The following is a 13,155-nucleotide window of genomic DNA, read 5'->3' as shown; positions in this document are numbered from 1 at the left end:
TAGGATCAAAATAATCCCCAAGACAGTCCTTGGCAGGCAATGAAGAAACAGGACCACGGTGGTAGGTGAGGAATCTGAGGCCTAAAAGGTCATATTTACAAGGGCATCAGCCAAATGTGAGCCTCCCTTGGTCCACATTGACCATAACTTCTTTTGACTTGGAAATGGGAAATTAATGTCTAAGGTACATTAGTTTGTATAAACTCTAAACTCTTACTAAACAAAAACCCTCACCTGGTGCCATTGGAAAGATGGTTAGTTCAATGAAAAACAACATGGCAATTTGCTTTATAATGATTCTGTTTTACAGTTAAATTTCCTAAAATATATTGTTTTGTATTAAGCCATTCAAAACCATCATGCTTTTTGGGGGGCAGTATCAGGAACTTCCAATTGTTGGTGACACAGGAGGGCCATTGGCCTCTTTCCCAACTATCGTGACCAGGTTGCAATGGAAACAAGTCTAAGAACCAATTCTTTCACACATATAAACATTTATTATCAAACAGGTGTAACAGTTTATAAACTAATGAGTAAACTCAAAAAGCATCAGCCCACTGTCCTAAGTGGTCTGACAGCAAGATCCCCTTAGGATAAATGTAACAATATTTCACTGGCAGGAGTCAGGCAAACAAAAAACCTAGGAATCTACAACTGTAAATGGGCTATTTTGGAATCTATCTACACCTCTGTCTATCTATCTATCTATCTATCTATCTATCATCTATCTTTCCTTTAGAATCTAAAGTTCCATTCTGAAGCATACAATCTAGGTTTAATGGATTCTTATACCCTATTCATTTAAGCTTGGAAAGGCCTATAAAATGTGACATATCCTAAGATGTAGAATAAAGTCATCTAATGCAAAAGTATATATACCATGCCATTTCAACTGAAGCACTTCAAATTACAAACAACACTGGAAATAACGCAAATGCCCATGAACAAGAGACAACGTGTTATATTCACACAATGGAATAGTCCAGGAATGAAAAAAAACAGATGACTAATGCCTGCAACAACATGGACGAATCTCAAAAACACTACATAGAACTAAAAAAGCCAAAAGCAAAAAGTGTTTTCTGTATGAGTCCATCTCTATGGAAGTTCAAGAACAGACAAACTGGTTCACAGGGATAAAAGTCAGAATAGGGTTTGACTCCAGAGGAGAGGATGACAGACTGGAAAGAAATACACAGGGACGTTTTGGGGTGATGGCAATATTCCATATCTTGATCGGAGTGTTAGTTACATGGATATCTATCTACCTGTCTGACTAGCTAGCTAGCTAGCTACCTAAGTACCTATCCGCATATGCATATATGTGAGTCCATTCAGGCTGCTATAGAAATATGCGATGTATATAACAATACCACAGACCGGGCAGCTTATAAACAACAACTGTATTGCTCACAGTTTTGGAGGCTGGAAGTCGGAGGTCAAAAAGCCGGCTTCTGTGTTGTAGACTTCTTGTAGTATCCTGGAAGATTCAAGAGGCTAGGGAACTCTGTGGGGTCTCTTTAGCACTAATCCCATTTGTGAGGGTTCCCCACTCATGACCTAATCACCCAACAGGCTTTGCCTACAAATATCATCATCTTTGGGGTTAGGATTTCCCCAAAGAATTGAATTTGGGGTTGGCGGGTACAAGCATCGCAGCAATAACAATACACACACATACATATACAGGTGCACATAAGTATACGTATACATACACATATTATATGCTGAATAGACAGGTAATGATACTGTGATAAAAAATTACAAATGACATAACACATATCTCTTCCCTGACTAAAACCTCTGGATAGCTTAGAGGTTACCATTTTATTAAGGAAGAAAATATTCATTTGGTCTCTTGAAAGTAGTAACGGTAATTCTTGTCCCGTACTAAGCAGTTCCAATGGGGCAGGTGTTACAGTAGCTAATTGCCCTATATAATTCGAATCACTGAATTCTCCCAACAACTTCATGACATTAGATTGATCATTATTCCCATTTTATCATGATGAAATCGACACCAGAGAGGTTGAGTATTTTTCCCAATGTCACAGCCTAGCAGGTGGCAGTGTAGTTCATTAGATCCAGGTGAGTTTTTTTAATTCCGGATTTTTCTTAGTGCCATCATCACAGCTCCACGTGACTCCCATGCTACTGAAAGCAGGAGGAGGAAACTGTTAGAGAAAAGTTTTTAAAAGGTAGACCAAGAGATGAAGTCAAGGGTAAAGGGAGAAAAAATTGGCACTGAAACAGGCTCTCTCTTTTTTCCTGCATTGTAATAAATGACCTCTCCTGCCAATTTCGAATTGCTAGACAATATTTTTTTTTTATTATTTAGAAGGACATCAATTCCGACAGGAGATGAGTTTCCATCCTAGTGTTACAGACCACTTCTAACATGTTCAGCTGATTGAGTCACCACGATTTTACCCTTGTTCAACTTAATTCCGGTTTTGATCTTTCCCAAGATGTTTTACCAAAACTCATACTAAAATCTCTGGTTAGTATTACAATCCAGTCTATAAAAATAAAATCAAGTTTGCTTTTTTTTTTTTTTTTTTAAATTGGGGCAAATTCCTTTTAAATGGTAGAGCACAGGAAAATACCCAAATAAAGGAAAGATCTCACCATTTTCTTTATTTATTCTCACATTATATTTACTAAACGCGCTTCATTTTGAAAGACTTCCCAAGAAACTAAGCAGGCGGGCACATGGCCTAGACCAGTCCCCAGAAGTCCGGTTCCGTATGGGGTCAATGGCAATCCTTGGGTAAATAACTTGGTTCTGAACTTCTCTAAGGAAGAGGTGGTCCCTGGAGTGGTCATCAGTGCTTCCTCAGTGGAAGCAAACATTTGCGATGTTTTTTTTTTTTTTAATTTTTTTTTTCAACGTTTTTAATTTATTTTTGGGACAGAGAGAGACAGAGCATGAACGGGGGAGGGGCAGAGAAAGAGGGAGACACAGAATCAGAAACAGGCTCCAGGCTCCGAGCCATCAGCCCAGAGCCTGACGCGGGGCTCGAACTCACGGACCACGAGATCGTGACCTGGCTGAAGTCGGACGCTTAACCGACTGCGCCACCCAGGCGCCCCTTGCGATGTTTTTAAAGAGGTATTTTCAAAAGGCTTGGATTTTTTGAGTAGGTTAAATTGTACATCAAAGACAATTACCTTTCTCCGCTGGTCTTTGCCTGCTCCTCCACACGCCCCTTCTTGCACATACAAAGCGAATGCTCACACACACCCCTACACACATTCAGCATTCTGAACCAAACTGCGTGTCCATAGGGACAACTGAACAGCATTGGAAGCTCCATGTGCAGCTCTGAACTGACAACTTATGCCTGCAGGTGGCTGCTTGCAAATGCAATTAGGCCCTGCTCCCACTGGGAGGGCTCAAGTACACCTCATTAACTGGGCCAAGACTGTATTAATACTAGTAATTTTCCACCTGCAAGAAAAGTGGACAGCTTACGCCAAAGGAAGTGAAATATATGGCCAGGTGTCTAGGCCATGTAGCCAGGGCTCTTTTGTAAAGACAAGTATTCAAGCCTCAGTCCCTTACGTTTACATGGAGTTGGATCATCTGAGGCTCATCAACAGAGGTCTTTCTCAACAGAAAAAAAACTCCTGTTCCTGCCTGAAATTTTGAAAAGTACAGTGTGTGGTCCTCTCAAAGTAAGATGTTTACAGTTTAGGGTGGTGGTGGGGGGGGGGGGAACAGAGGCTTTGTTTGTAGTAAGACTGACCTATGTTCTGATCATATCTTGAAGATGTTAGCTTAATGATGAGCAGAGAATCAGATTGCTTTATGCTAGTCTCATACTTTTTTCTTAATGTACCCAGGATCCAGGGCATAAAATCAAATGAATGAATGTCACGTCCTAGGAAATTAATAATTAAGGCCTTGGCCAGTTTCATTTAACCCTTTAAAAAACACAGGTTTATAAAGGCAGGTTATGTTATTTTGAAAAAACATCTTAGAAGATCTTTCTGGGATTACAGTGTATCCTGAAGACATCATTCTCAGATACAACGTAACGAATGTTTATTATGATGAGGATTTCTGGCTCGTTGAAGTTGTATGTTTCTATTCTATGTCTATTAGCTGGAAAATAAAACTCGAAATAAAAATCACTGAGATATTAATCTCAAGTGAGTCCTAATGTGAGTCAGAAAAAAAAAAAGCAGGTGGCTTTGAGGGTAAGAGCTGGGAGAAGAATCAAGTTCTTACTGCACGGTAGCAAGAGGGGGAGAAAAGGGCTCCAGGGATAATGTGGAGCATGGAAGGAGAAAGGATGGTGACTCACTCTAGTACACAGCCACACCCAGGACATGAGTCTGCTAGGTGACAAAAATGAGCAGTCAAGGCTGGGCCAGTGCAAATTTCAGATCCACCTGCGTTAGAATCGTAGGCTATCAAGTTCTCTGTTAAGGCAGCATTTTAGTGTATTGAAGAGTTCAGTCTCCAGATTTAGACGGCCAGGATTTGAATCCTTGTCCCATCACCTGCTGACCATGTCTTTTGAAAGTTACCTGATCCATCAAAGCCTCAAATAGCCTCACTTGCAGGTTGATGGCAGGGGTTAAAAAGTCCGTGCCAAGTGCTTGGCAAAGAGTAGGTAGGTATTCAATGTTCGTTAGCTCTCAATATTACATCCTGCTCATTACCTGAATCTTTGCTCTGAACTATAGCTTGGCTTAAAAAAACACCCCTAAGGGGCGCCTGGGTGGCGCAGTCGGTTAAGCGTCCGACTTCAGCCAGGTCACGATCTCGCGGTCCGTGAGTTCGAGCCCCGCGTCAGGCTCTGGGCTGATGGCTCAGAGCCTGGAGCCTGCTTCCGATTCTGTGTCTCCCTCTCTCTCTGCCCCTCCCCCGTTCATGCTCTGTCTCTCTCTGTCCCAAAATTAAATAAAAAACGTTGAAAAAAAAATTAAAAAAAAAAAACACCCCTAAGCAGTGTTCCAACATGTTCCAAAACAAGAAAAAGATGATGAAGAAATATCTATAAGAAAATGAAACAAGAGGTCTTGGTCCAGCCAATGCTATGCGTTCCTTTAAATCAGTTTATCCATCTCCTATCTCCTTTCTACTTATTTTCAAGGCTGAGCTCAATTCACCTTGACCTTAATAAAGCTCCAGCACCTAAAATCAGAGAAATCATTCCTCCTTTCTCTAAATTCCCAAAACGCATTGTTTCTGTCCCTACTTGCATCACTTAGTTCTTTCTGCTTGGTACTGTGGTTAATTGCATTGACCATCTCCCCAGCTAATTTAGGGAATTCTTGAGGACTCATCTCTGATTCCAAATAGAGCCTAATGCTTTCAGCACAACAAATAATGTTAACTGTGCCTATTTAATTAATATTGAGACCAGAAAATATTTTTTTTTCTTGGACAATAAGACACTGAACACACACACACACACACACACACACGCAGGTAACTTATTGTAGTTCAGCAAACTTGTCTCAAAAGTGAAAATGTACACATAGCTTCACTGGACAATGCAATATTTTGAAGGGAACAATGTATTATTCTAATCAATGAAAGACACAGAGGCAACTCCACCCTCTTCCCAAATTTGTAGCCTTAATTAACCTCACAGAAAACATCAAGGAAGGAAAACAGACCAATAGTCCTGTACATAGAATCCTATTGTGGAGAGGAAATTCCTGTAGCTCTCTGTAATAAATGAAAGATGGGAATCCACCTGAAAAAAAAAAAAAACAGTTGAAACACAAAGGTAGTGATGAATTTTCTTGTAATTGCAAATGTACATATTTTAACATATGTTTATATTAAATATATTTTTTAAACTTCTGTCTCACAAAGGTTATCGTTACAAACACCTCAACGAACACCTACAAATTCCCAGTTTATTTAAACCAAAAACTGTAGGTCTTGTGTTTGAAAAATATTTCAGATTCTCTCTCTCTCTCTCTCTCTCTCTCTCTCTCTCTCTCTCTCTCACACACACACACACACACACACACACACACACACAGTATAATTTAAGTGCACAGAATGATCCAAAATGTACCACCAGTCACCACTAGTACAAATTTTTCTCTTGCTCTGTAAGTGGAATTTAGGTTATCTTTTTAAGTCAGTGTTTGGATCCAGAAAGGCTTTTCTTTTTAGTCTTAAGAAACAATAATCAATTCCTTTAAGAGAGAAAAATGTGTTTTTCCCAAATATGTTGCACAGAAAAGATAAGGCAGCTTCTCCCTGGGGAGACGGGAAGAACAAACAGTGTTGTCAACACAGGAAGGCTGCTACAGAGGTGGACACATCCCCCTGCCACCCTGAGTAGAGAAAGCCAGGAAGTAAGGGCTGTTTACTTGGGAACTGCCATGAGAACCAGGCGGCAGCCCCAACCGCAAGGGGGGGCAGAAACAACCCAATCTGGGAAAGGCTGTGATCCCGCCAGGGCTTTCTCCCATCCTCCGCAACATGATCTCTTTCTGAACTTGGGACTGCGGTGCTCAGGAAGAAGCCACCATGCCTGTCCTCCCCAGGACACAGCTGGGAATTGGGCCAGAAGAACCTGACAAGGATTTAGGATGGGGAAAAAATAAATAAATAAGACAAAACTCTAAGACTCTTAATTCAGACTGTCTCTAGGGAGAAATGGGCTTGGGTGGATAATCTATGTGGCACATTGATGCTGTGTCAATTGAACTGAGCAGGAACTGTGTTTATCAGGATTGTTTCCATTGCATAATTCCATGTTAGCATGGGCCACAAGAAATACATATAGTGGCATTTGGAAATTAAGCATAAACCATATTCTTTTAAAGCTCTGAAGGTCAGCACATATACAAGTGGGTTTGGGCAGAAGCCAGGCACACGGGCCCTTCAGGTCCCCAAACACAGCCCCTTTTAGCTTCCCAGCTCCCAAGCCAATGCGTGCTTAGCACTGCGAGGAAGCGCAGGTTTCTCCGGTGGGTTGTTCACATCATTGAAGCTGGAGGCTCGAGACACAGGCTGCTGGGCCCTTCAGTTTGTCGTTGGAGATTCCAACTCATCCTCTTGCATTTGTTTGTCTTTTTTCCCCCTCTCCTGCTTCACGTCTGTCTTTCCTTCTTGACTGCCCGCCTCACTGGCTTCAGACTCCGGCCGCAGTGTTAGAAACAACAGCTTCCAGTAACCTCTTAACCTCCTCCCATAACTGTGAATGGTTAAATTTCTGTAAAAAGACAGTTTATTCTATATCACTCCTAGTGGTTCTTCTTCTCTGGTCAGACTCTGCCCGACACCATCTAAATTCCAGAAGAGAATTTACCAGTGTTCTTGGTGCTGGGCTTGACCTGGTTATTTACCAGATGATTTGATATAAGGCAAAATGGAGCCCTTGAGCTTTCGGATAAAATTAACTCATGAAAACATAATTACAGAGTTGAAGAATGGGACAGGAGCAGATGGCAATAAACTCTATTCTAAAGCAATGAAACTGACAGCTGAAAACCTTGAGAATTCTGGATTAGATAATGTTGCAAGGAATGCATGTTCATTTAATATGTATAGACCTCTATATATTTATAAACACACATATGAGTGTATATACACACACAGAAAGTTAGAAAAACAACATGTTCACTAGCAAACATCTCCATGGGACTCATTTCTGTAAATAAATATGAATTGATAGGGTGCCACAGGAATACTGAAATGTGAACCTTTAATCCAGGCTGGCTTGAAGAAAATAACATTGCTCTCTGTAACTTTGAGAAATAAGAATGATTGGCTACAGTGTTTCATATGTTACTTGTTTATACTCCATTTCATTTCCAAAAGTCTTTGAGGGAGCTTGCAAAATAAGTACAATAAAATAAAATAACATAACAAAATAAAACAAAACAAAACAAAACAAAACAAAACAAAATAAAATAAAATAAAAACAGATGATGAAAGCAGAACAGAGGAAAAATATGACTCAAAATATAAAACAGAGCTAGTCTGAAGCAAAATTTAAATAATGTACAAATTTAAAACAATACAAGCAATTAATTCCTGTGCTATTGGGTACAACAGGTAACAGCAGCATGAAGGCCTGAAAAACAAATGTAGGGTTAGACTAAATTAATAAAGATTTAGTATCCTGTATGTGGAAATTTATCATTTAATTTTACTGTAAATTAATCAGGTCCCTTCTATAATATTTATTCCATTTATGGTTCTAGGTCCTAAAAGATTCAGGCAATCAGCAGAATGTTCAGTGAAGATTACCAAAATAGTGAAAAGACTTAAAATAGTGCCTCGGGAAGAATGGCTGAAAAAGCTGAATGGTTTCAACCTAAAGAAGAGAGATTTTATGAGACAGAATAACTGTTTTCAATATAAAGAGCTCCTACATAGAATAGGGCAAATTTGAAATGAATTGCCTGGGGATGAATTATAAAGTGAAAGAGTTAAAGGTAGAGGAAATAAGTGTATTCTGAATATAGTATTGATATCCCAAAAAATGTAAACATGAAATAAAATGCTTTGAGAGGTTTTGAGCAGCGGTCTTCAAGGAAGTCAGGCTCCTCCTTTCTGGGGATGTCACCAAGAAGAGGCAAACACTGGGCATGAGGCTGAAAAGAGATGATGTCAACAGTCATTTCCTGTCTTAATCCATATCATAAATACCATCCCAGGACTGCTAGTACATGCTCTTTCCAAAAATCAGAGGTCAAGTCCTTACGGCTCAAGAAACAGGACAGAGCCCCAAAATGTGAATACTTGGGCGCTTTGTTCATTTGTCTGGGGAGCTGACAAGCAAAAAGTCACCTACTGGGACACACCTTTTACTCAGTGACACCCTCCCAATTCTCCTTGATGGCTGCTTCTACATTTTATAATCCTTCCAATCTCCCTCCCTAGATTATCCACTAGAGGTTACCCAAACCAGTTCCAACCCACAGATAGATATGCTTAACCCTACCTGGAACTAATAGTTTTAAAATCAGTTTCCAACATTTAAAAATAAGAAAAAATGGGGCACCTGGGTGGCTCAGTCAGTTTAGTACTCAACTCTTGGTTTCAGCTCAGGTCAGGATCTCATGGTTCATGAGTTCCAGCCCTGCATCAGGCTCTGTGCTGACAGCAAGGAGCCTGCTTGGGATTCTCTCTCTCTTTCTCTCTCTCTGCCCCTCCCTCTCTCACATTCTCTCCTCCCCCTCTCTCAAAATAAATAAATTAACTTAAAACAATAAAATAAAAATAAGGAAAATTCACACAAAAATGCCTGACAGTTAGTCTTGAAAAATAGAAAGATCTGAGACTACTGAGCCCTCTTTCCTGTGTGGCATTGTCATGACCAAAGCCAAATTTTATTTCCCCTCTTTATATGAAACGTGGGTCTCCAGTTTACCACCACCCCTGACTGTCTAGTGCATTTATGTTAGCTACCTGGCCCTTGCTTAATTTGCAATCCTTACCATGTATTTTGAACACACTGGTAGACATTTTTCTTTTTGACTGGGAAACTTTTAGTAAATGTTTATATATATTCTTAAGAATGTCTTAGCTGTGTTCCCTAGAGATTAGAGCCTGAGGCAAGGATTAAGTGCTGACGCTTTATTTGACAGGTGCAAACCTAGGGCAACAAGAGTACAGAAAGAGGAAAGTGAGAGAGGAAATCACAGGAATCAGCTGCTAGGAGATGTATCATGTCGCTGGGCATAGCACTGACCTTGGCAGGTGCAAACCCTCAGCCCTGTGAGATGTCACAGGTCAATTTGTATAAGAAACTGTGTTATCACAGGTGGAAGAAAGAGAGGGATTGGCTCTTTCCCACCTACTGGGTCCCACTGGTCCAAGTTTGTCCCATTGGAAGTTAACCTCTCTATGCTTCTGAGTTATATGATCTGGTCCCTTCCATGGCTTCTATCATGCCAGATTTATTCTCTGAAGTGCAGGTTTTTTAACCCTATTCTAAAAATGGGAGGAGGAGACAAGAGTTCCAGGTGTGTGACTGGTGAGGCTAGCTCTACAGTAGTAGCCAAGGGCAGTGCAAGTAGGTGCTTGGCCCCAGGTGGTAGAACTCACCATGGACAGATCTGAATGGAATCAGTCAGCCACTGAGGAAAAGCGAGTGAATGAGAGGCATTGGATAGTGATGTTGAGAGAGTCTAAGGCGGGCGTCAACCAACTATGGCCAATAGGCCCAATGTGCCCTGCCATTTGTTTGTGTATAGTCCATGAGCTAAAAATGACTTGACAGCTTTTAAATGGTTAAAAAAAAAAGTCAAAGGAAGAATGATATTTCATGACACATGCAAATTATATGAAATCCCAATATCAGTGACCATAAATAAAGTTTTATTGGAACACAGCCACAGCTATTCATTATGGATTATCTACGTCTGCTCTCAAGCAACAGAGACCACATGGCCTGCAAACCATAAAATATTTACCACCAGGCCTTTCAGAAACGGTTTGCCAATCTCTGGTCTAAGGAAGCCCATTTAGTGTATCTGAATCAAGAAGCAAAATGAAACATTCTCAGCAAAATGCAATAGGGCTGTAATTGCTCAAAAATTATGGTAAAAGCTACTACAATTTACACACGCCTACTTATGTTCTCATAATTGTGAATGTAATTGCACTCCCATGTGCAATCCAAAGAGCTCTCCATGGTTAATGTCCCATGATCTATTTATTGAATCACCTACAAAAAGGACAAAATAACTTATATGGGTTTAACCCAAATAGCAATACGGTAACTATTCCAGAAGAAAATAATCTCAGGGCATTATTCTTACAGATGACCGAGAAAGAAAGAGAAGTAATGTTATTTATTAAGTTTCTAATTCAAGACATATGTTTTGAATTTAAAAATCCTACTTGGAAAAAAAAAGCGCACACATGGAGAAGCCACCGCCCTGAGCACGTCCTTCCGTACACATTAGCAGGCACACTGCTTCCTGCAGTTGTTATCTGAGCTGAATTAAAGGTCCACAGTGTGCCAGCTCTGTGCCAGGTGAAATGATACACAGCCACAGTAATAATAGGACCAATTTTGCTGACAGCTAGAACACAGAAGCAGTCTCTGTGACTGACTATATTAAGAACTCCAGACAAAGAAAGATTTTGAGCATTTAGAGGATATCTGGTATTCGGGGATTAGCTAAAATGCTGTTTATTTACTCAGAAGGCATCCACTGCAAGCCTATTGTGGACTAGATGCTGGAGGAGATGCTAAGGGTAGTTGAACACACAGGACGCAGCCCCTGCCCTGGCACTGGGGGTATGATCAACTAGCGCTCCAGCCCCCATGACCTGGATGCTGTAAACTATGCATTCCCTCCCAGAATAGCCCTCTCTGGGGACCTGGGCTCCCAGTGGAACGGCATCTAACTATTCTTGGCTCCCCTTCCCGAGACGAGCCTGACCTCTCATGGCAGCTGGAGAGCATGAGTGGCTGGAGTCATGCAAGCCTCTCCCAGGGTATGTGCCCCCAAGCCAAGCCTCTGCAGGGCCTGGGCTCCGGGAGGCCTCCTCTGCACAGTCTGCCTCTCAGAAGCTAGTTTGGGACAACCACGTGTTCTTGCGATCTGTCTAAATGTGCATATTCCTCAGGAGTCTTAGAGGACCTTGGACTATGAAGCTGGGGCTTGATTTATTTATGCGCTTTAAGAGCGTTGGGCTTCTTCCTTTCTGATAGGACTGACTGGGCATGGTCAGGGGTCTCTTTGAAACAGCCACTTGACCACACTCTGTGTATATGATAAAATGTTCTCAATACTGGCTCTAAGAAACAGTGTTTTTAAAAGTACTTCGGTATGAGGCAGCATGGAACAGAGCACACATACATGCTCTGTGATTACTCTGCCGTTTTTGGCCACGACACGCACATCATTATTTATTCAGTTCTGCTCTAAAGATGCACGAAAGCCGTATTCCTGTGTGAACTGGAGGAGGAATTCTGTCACTTGAATACACTGAAAGCAGCTTATCTTATTATTTCATAATTTAAAGAAAATTATAGTCGTGACATTCTGGAAAAGGCAAAACTCCAGAGACAATAAAAAGACCGGTGGTTGGAGCACACGAGTGGCTCAGTCAGTTAAGCGTCTGCCTCTGGGTTTCGGCTCAGGTCATGATCTCACGGTCATCAGATCGAACCCTGAGTTGGGCTCTGCACTGACATCGTGGAGCCTGCTTAGGATTCTCTCTCCCTCGTTCTCTGCCTCTCCCCACCCCTTCTCTCTCTTAAAAAGAGGGAGAGAGAGAGAGAGAGAGAGAGAAGATCAGTGGTTTCCAGGGGTTAGGGAGGAGGGAGCGATGAATAGGCAGAGCACAGAGGAGTTTTAGGGTAGTGAAAAAAATTTGCACGACAGTATAATGGTGGATAGATGCCATGGTACATTTGTCCAAACCCATAGAATGTACAACACCAAGAGGGAATCTCCATGTAAACTCTGGACTTTGGGTGATAATGATGTGTCAATGGAGGTCCATCAATTATAACAAAAGTGCCACTGTGGTGGGGGAGGTAGAGGTGCCTGTGGGTGGGGAGGGAGTAGATAGGAACTCTCTATGCTTTCCTCCCCATTATGCTGTGAACCCAAAACTGCTCTAAAAAAATAACAGTAAAGAAGTCTTTAAAAAAAAAAAAATGGTGGTAACAGAGAACACTGGATGAAAACGAACTGAAGAAATGTAAAAAGAGGTTTCCATGTAGAAATAAAACAACATCTTTGTTTAAAAAACAAAAAGCTTTTAAAATGTGTATTTATTTTTGAGAGAGAGAGAGAGAGAGACAGAGCATGAGCGGGGAAGGGGGAGAGAGAGAGAGGGAGACACAGAATCCGAAGCAGGCTCCAGGCTCCAAGATGTCCGCACAGAGCTGACATGGGGCTTGAACTCACAAACTGTGAGATCGTGACCTGGGCTGAAGTCGGATGCTTAAACGATGGAGCCACCCACGTCCCCCAAAACAAAATCTTTCTAGGAAGCAAAGCCTTTGCCTTCAATTATACATTGGTGTCTCATGTATAACTGAATACGTTTTGGCCACCTTGGGCTTTAGTGTCCTTATTTCTAAAATGACAAAGTAGGATAAGGCTGCTTGTCTATGAATTTTTGAAGGCTAGACGAGTGCTTGGTATACAGAAGGTACTCAATTATTAAACTTAATTTATTGTTAATTTGATTCACTGAAC

At 41.2% G+C, this 13,155-nt stretch overlaps 1 long non-coding RNA gene across 1 annotated transcript; it reads right to left on the bottom strand.

The window, feature by feature from the left end:
• Positions 1-474: 474 nt before the first annotated feature.
• Positions 475-12,750, bottom strand: LOC131511704 (uncharacterized). The gene is made up of 2 exons (XR_009261681.1): positions 5,635-12,750; positions 475-2,151 (listed from the first exon to the last, which is right to left on the bottom strand). It is a non-coding gene; the product is annotated as an uncharacterized LOC131511704 (long non-coding RNA).
• Between the last annotated feature and the right edge of the window lie 405 nt (positions 12,751-13,155).

Source organism: Neofelis nebulosa, chromosome 5 (assembly GCF_028018385.1).
Source record: "Neofelis nebulosa isolate mNeoNeb1 chromosome 5, mNeoNeb1.pri, whole genome shotgun sequence".
Classification (NCBI taxonomy): Eukaryota; Metazoa; Chordata; class Mammalia; order Carnivora; family Felidae; genus Neofelis; species Neofelis nebulosa.
This window is presented reverse-complemented; position numbering and strand designations above follow the sequence as displayed.